The sequence below is a fragment of the Palaemon carinicauda genome, chromosome 23 (genome assembly GCF_036898095.1).
Source record: "Palaemon carinicauda isolate YSFRI2023 chromosome 23, ASM3689809v2, whole genome shotgun sequence".
NCBI classification, from domain to species: domain Eukaryota; kingdom Metazoa; phylum Arthropoda; class Malacostraca; order Decapoda; family Palaemonidae; genus Palaemon; species Palaemon carinicauda.
In genome coordinates this window covers 58,431,196-58,438,316 of record NC_090747.1, presented here as the reverse complement: position 1 = coordinate 58,438,316, position 7,121 = coordinate 58,431,196, and positions in this window count along the sequence as shown.

Here is a 7,121-nt window from a genome sequence, read left to right as displayed (position 1 = left end):
TGTTGGGAGGAGGCGGCAGTGCCGCCACCCCCTTAACTGTGTCGGCAGTCCCTGGGTTGGAGAACTGAGTCTCTCCTGGTACCTGGATTCTGTTGATAGGTGGTAGGACTGAAAAGTGTGTCAGTTCCTTTCACAGACGTTACAGGACCCTTTTCCCCTGCCCCTCTATCCTTTTTGATGGTTGATCCATTGTCTTTTTAGGCTGACATCCTGCACCTTACCATTGCGGTAGGGTGCTGGGGCCAGCCAGAATCCCTCTCCTATCTTAGCTGGCAGCAGCACTACTGCCGCCTGCCAGCCTGGCCAGCAACCAAGATGGCTGCCGGCAGTCATAGACTGTCGGCGACTGCCGACGTTGTCGGCGACTGCCGACGTTGTCGGCGACTGCCGACGTTGTCGGCGACTGCCGAAGTTGTCGGCGACTGCCGACGTTGTCGGCGGCTGCCGACGTTGCCGGCGGCTGCCGACGTTGCCAGCAGCTGCTGACGTTGCCGGCGGCTGACGGCATGATAGCCATTTGCCGGCCTGGCCAGCAACCAAGATGGCTGCCGGCAGTCAAGGACAGTCGGCGGCTTCCGACGTTGCCGGCGGCTGACGGCATAATAACCTTTTGCTGGCCTGGCCGGCAACCAAGATGGCTGCCGACAATCATGGACTGTCGGCGGCTGCCGAAATTGCCGGCGGCTGCCGACGTTACCGGCGGCTGCTGCCATCGCTGGCGGCTGACGGCATATTCGCTAGCTGCCGGCATGGCCGGCAGTTACGTCCATGATGGCAGTGGGTGGGTAGTCCCTTCTGTCCCCAAGGTTCTTCAGTCCTCCCTTGGACTGTTGCTATAGGTTCTATTGCCTGTCTGCTGCCGGCAAAGTCAGTGCTGACTCGGTAGGCAGCGCGCTGACTGTACTTGTACTGTCAGCGGGTTACCGGCAACAGTACTGTAGCTATATAGAAGCCTGAATGTTACATTCTCCCCTTCTATTAAAACCTTCTTTCGGGAAAAAGGCAGTGTATTTGACTTTTATTTCCTTAATTACTGTTACTTGGATTTTCTCAACAGAGAAAGCTCCATGTAGTTAATACCGAGGGGAGGTAGCAGCATTTGCTCGCGGGGGTACACAAGTATGTATCTCCTACTATTCCTTTATAGCTTACTATCCTAAGCTATTCTGTTGTAGATGACATTTACATGTTGATTATCAGTGTAAGAATCCCTTCTATACTCATTTGGTTTTCCTTTCTTTACAGGAGGAACACCAGATATCTTGTGCTGCGGTCCCCTGCAAAGCCAAGAGTAAGGACTTTTACGGTCATAATAATTGGAGGTTGCATGCCCCCTGCAATATTATTTCCGGATCCCTACATTATTGAAACCCACAGGGTTACAATATATGTCGGACATTGATGTCTGAAGGTTTTGATAATCCCAAGTCTACAGAGTCTAGGGATATAGCTCAGTATAAATTACGTAATTGGGTGAGAGGCTTCCGAAAGATCTCTCCGGGACCTTTCCTAACTAATGATAGGATGCGTAAGCTATTATTTCCAAAGCTAGGTGAGGAAATAGTAGTGCCTCAGGAGCCAACTACATCCCCTGATGGCGAGAAAACCTTTGGGATCGAGGGCAAGAAGTGCCCTAAGGTAGAAGAGAAATATGTTGTGTCGGACTTTCCTCCGCCTATGCCGGCTAAAGAGCCACCGATGTCAACATCTCCGTCATCTACCCCTCTATTGGATAATGTGGTACAGTTATGTATCCAACTGAAGAGTAAGTTAGAGAGCTTTGGTAAACAAAGCAAAATGCAGGAAGTAAAACACAAGATAGAACCTTGTAAAGCTTCTCTTGTTGCTTCCCACGGGTCAGTCAAACGTCCAATGAATCAAGACATTCCTACATGCTCCATAACCAATCCCTGGAGGTTTGCGGAGCAGATGTCGATTTCAAATGGCAATCCCTACATCTCAGAGAAATTAGGTGCTGTTCCTTGGGACAAAATCCAATTTTGGCCAAGCTTTGATGCTTTCCCTAATTGTTGGGTTCGACGTTGGTATGAATCACAGTCAGGAAAAGGAACGGAACAAAAGGAGGTCATGATTCTTGACCATGGTAAGGCACAGACTATCCTTTCAGGTAATCTGAAGATGGCGGGTTATTAAGAGACGAAGGTATTCTCACTGAATAACAGACACCCTTCCTTTCTTGCTCTTACTTCACTCGCTTTCCCCTTTATGGAGAAGGCATTTACTTCGGTTGCCAAAGCTGTAGAGTCGGGTGAACCATGTCCTACACTCGATGAGTGCAAGCTTTTGTCACCAGCCTTTCTCAGTCAGGAAAAGGATTGGAAGGAAGTCCATTTGACATTTTCGGTAGGAAAATTAGACAAGGATGTCGCAAGTCGACAATTCAATGTATGTCTCCCTATTTTGTCCGATTTGCTCTTGTTTAATGAACTCGAGTCAAAGAAGAGACTTGCGACATCCCTTTCTCTACAAAACTACATAGAGTTGTGTTCAACCTATGAAAACACCCCAGGCATGCTCATGGTCATAGCCAAAATGCATATGGCTACCTTGGTAAAGGACCTTTACGCCTTTGTGAATGCTAGGAGAGCATGTAGAGACTTTGTGTTCGCTGCTGCAACAGTAAAACACGAAACAAGGAAGCTAATATATTACAGAATCTGGGGTAAAGACCTCTTCCCACAAGAGGTCATTAAGGAAGTAATTAAGAATGCCACCATGGAGAACATAAGTCTTCTCCGGAAATGGGGCATTCCCTCAAAGAGAAATACTTCTGTGGTTGTGGGTCCCCAACCTAAAAAGAAGATCGAAAATACTGGAAATATCCCAGTGACCACAATGCTACAGGCAAATGGTTAAAAGTCTAAACCTGCTGATTATTCGAAGCATAAAGATGCATCGGCTAGGAGGAACTTTCCCTCAGGATCGCAGGACCTTCGATCCTTTGGTCCAGAGCCTATTCGAAATGAGCTATTGGTTGGAAACAAAAATGTCCCTACTTTCGTCGTCTTACCTTCTCCTACAGAACAAAACCCTCCTGGAGGAGTATACCTGAGAGCTGTAGAACATACAGGTAGTAGGAAACCTATGGCTCGTCGAGTTCCAGGGAAGGCCATTTTCTGTTCACGAGAAGGACTCGAGAAATCTCCGAGTCATTCTGAACCTGTCGCCACTCAACAAGTTTATAGTAAACTTCAAGTTCCGAATGTTAATCCTTCTGAACATATGGACCTTGTTCCAATTGAGGGTGTTCGTAGTCTTACCAGACCTGAAAGGTGTCCCCCAGAACCTTCCAGCCAACCACCCCCCTTCCTCCTATCTAGGATTCATGTTACGAAGAGTAATATTCATCCTAGAATAGATACGTATGAGACTCACAGTCCTAAGTATCCTCATATAGATGACACGGTTCCCGGGACATCGCAGTTGCAAGATTTGCCTCTAGAAGTCTCGACTTTCTCCAGATCTATGGTTTCGATGGCTAAGAAACCATCAAAGTTTTCAGTCACATCAACTCAATTTCCTCTTGGGGATTTAAAAGGAGCTCACATGGTCCGTCAAGAGACTCAGCTGATTGATCAGATTATCGAAACGCTAACAAGGGAAAACACTAAACTTTCCCTGGTTCGCAATTCTGACAGACCTTGTGCAATGAGCACATCGGAAGGATTAGTTAAGGGTCTGGAGAAAACACGCATCAAATGCTTGAAGAGATTAAATATGATTTCACAATCGAACATCTCGTACAGTTCTGGTGAAGTTACCCATCCCTTTCTTAAAGGAATGGCACCTAACAGCAGTTCCCTTCCACATGATCCACGAGGTGACGGTGGATACTCTATCTCAATCCAAGGAGATAGAGCTGGAATGGTCCATGGACACAGACATATTCCATCCCAGATGGGAACAAGTCCCGGAACTGCAGCTCGATCTTTTCATCACCGAGCATCTTCAAGAAAGTACCTTGTTAAATAGCCCCTTATGAGGATCATCTAATGAGACTGATAGACTAGATGAGGCCGGTCCTAGTTCCGATCCTAGCTATATTTCTGAAGATTCAAAAATAAACTGCCTTAGGTTTATCACCGAGAACTCAAACCCCTCATTTCACGAATTTCTTGCCCTAGCGGTTAGCAAGAGGTTTGGGTTCTCAGAAGGCAATATAGAATTCTTAGAAGAATACAAGGCTAAGTCTACTAGAAGACAATATGAGTCCTCCGGGAAGAAGTGGGTGGAGTTTGTTAAATCAAAAGGACCGAAAGAAATTTCTATGAACTTCTGTCTGTCCTTCTTTGTCCACCTTCATAGCCAGGGGTTGGCGACCAATACGATAAATACGTGCAATCCGGCGTTGCCTAGACCTCTCTTAAATGCCTTCCAAGTGGATCTGGCAAATGAAATCTTTAACAAGATTCCAAAAGCATGTGCTAGACTTAGGCCTGCAGCACCACCAAAGCCCATCTCTTGGTCTTTGGACAAGGTCTTACATTATGCCTCATCGGTGAACAATGAAGATTGTTTTCTTAAGGATCTAACCCAAAAGGTTATTTTCCTGTTCGCAATAGCCTCTGGGGCTAGAGTTAGTGAAATAGTGGCTCTATCGAGAGAGGAGGGCCACATTCAGTTCACAGATTTAGGAGAACTGAATCTCTTTCCTGATCCATCATTTCACGCTAAAAACGAGCTACCCACTCAGAGGTGGGGTCCTCTGAAGGAAGATGTCTCTCTATGTCCTGTAGAGTGTCTAAAGGTCTATCTTCGTAGAACTTCAGACTTCAGGGGAGGACAGCTCTTTAATGGAAAAACTTTGGGATCAAATTTATCTTTAAATCAACTAAGGGCGAAGCTCACCTACTTTATTCGTAGAGCGGATCCGGACAGTACTCCCGCAGGTCATGATCCGAGAAAGATTGATTCATCACTGAACTTCTTTCAGTACATGGACTTTGAGCGTCTTCGTTCATACACTGGATGGAAATCATCCAGAGTGTTTTACAAACACTATGCAAAACAGGTGCATGAATTGAAACACTTTGTAGTGGCGGCAGGTAGTGTATTAAAACCTGCCCCCTAATTTTTGTGATAAACTATTTTTGGTTTGAGTCCTCACTTGTCCTCGGACATGCACTAGATAAGAATCATCCAGGATGTTCTACAAACACTATGCTATGCTAGTCCATGATCTGAAGCAATATATGGTGACGTCTGGTAACTTATTTACTCTGCCGTTTATTCTACCATGAACAGATAATTGACTGGGACTGTCAGTTAAGGGGAAAGGAAGTCATCCTTTTTAAGTATGTCTTCTTTTATTCAAGTGTTACCATGGTAACAATAGCTCTGTTCTAAAATCCCAGGTGTGGAATTATACAGATAGCTCTATTGCCAGTGTTCGAAGTACATAGTGCAGTTAATGGTAACCAGTACAGGTATTATGAAGAGCGATTATATTTTATCTTCTCTTCAACCTAAGAGTGGCATTTCTTAACTTCATTCCTTCAAGAAAGAAATACGATTCCTGTACTCGTTTCAGGTATAATCCCATTGTCAGACTACATTCGTTTTGCTAACCATCTCTTGTAGTCATTTATTAGAAATAAATGTCTATTAGAATGTAGTGCGTCCACCTTCGCCAGACAATTGTATCTATACATGCCAGACTTTTTATCTACCTAGAATGCATCCTTTACATATTTGTATGCATCAAAGGTTAGACATAAGAGACACTGATGTCATTTTGGCCAAATATACAACTTGAGACTATTTGTATATTCAGTGTGTACTTAAGTCTGGTCATACTATTTATGTTAACCTTGATATCCCTTTTAAACTGTCTAGATGACTCTTCCCATTAGGACGCAGGAAGCACTAACATTGTTTATGATTAGTGATGATGACATATAACGGTACTGTCACTAGTCTCATATGGTCAGTATGACCATTGAAAAGGTCGATATAAGGTTTGGGCACTTATGGAAAATCCACAGATACATTAATGCTCTGGTATGCTTCCATCAGCACGACATGGCTTGAGCCCAAAAAAACGGATTTTGAGCGAAGCGAAAAATCTATTTTTGGGTGAGATAGCAATGTCATCCTGATGGACCCACCCATCTCTTCTGTTGAAGAGATCTTCAGTTTCCCTCCCGTAGTACTGTATCTGTAACAGCCTATGCTCAATGCTACAAGGAATGACCACTATTGTAGGGATGGCGCTGTTGTAATATCGATAGTAGTAGGGAACGGGGATGGCCTTTGAGGCCCCCCTTTTATTTTTGCCACACCTCCTCAAACGTAAAACTTTATCTGGGGTGCAGATTGCTATGAGGTGTGCCATTACGTCCTTACGCGATATCCCTTTTTGAAATTTTAAGGGATATTCGCTCCAAGAGTTAGAATTATGGGGACCTTCGGTAAATTCTCTGGGATATATCACTGTAGTCACATATAACCTAGGAAGCTACTAATGAAGGAGCTTCCATCAGCACGACATGGCTTGAGCCCAAATATATATATATATATATATATATATATAGAGTAGGTGGATGTAAAAGGGAGCTAGTGAGGGTTGAAGAGCTAATAAAACCAGGGGTAAAAAGTAAATATCAGGAAAGGTTGAAAATGGCATATGACGAGGTGAGAGTAAGAGAAACTGGTAATTTAGAGGAGGAGTGGAAGTTAGCAAAAGAAAATTTTGTTGGGATTGCAAGTGATGTATGTGGCAAGAAGGTTGTTGGAGGCAGCATGAGGAAGGGCAGTGAATGGTGGAATGAAGGAGTGAAGGTAAAAGTGGAAGAGAAAAAGAGGGCTTTTGAAGAATGGCTGCAGAGTAATAGTATAGAGAAGTATGAAAAATATAGAGAGAAGAAGGTGGAAGTAAAGCGCAAGGTACGTGAGGCAAAGAGGGCAGCTGACCTGAGGTGGGGTCAGGGACTGGGTCAGTCATATGAAGAGAATAAGAAGAAGTTTTGGAAAGAAGTGAAGAGAGTAAGGAAGGCCGGCGCAAGAATTGAAGAGACAGTGAAAGATGGAAATGGAAGGTTGTTAAAAGGAGAGGAGGCAAGGAAAAGGTGGGCGGAATATTTTGAAAGTTTGCTGAATGT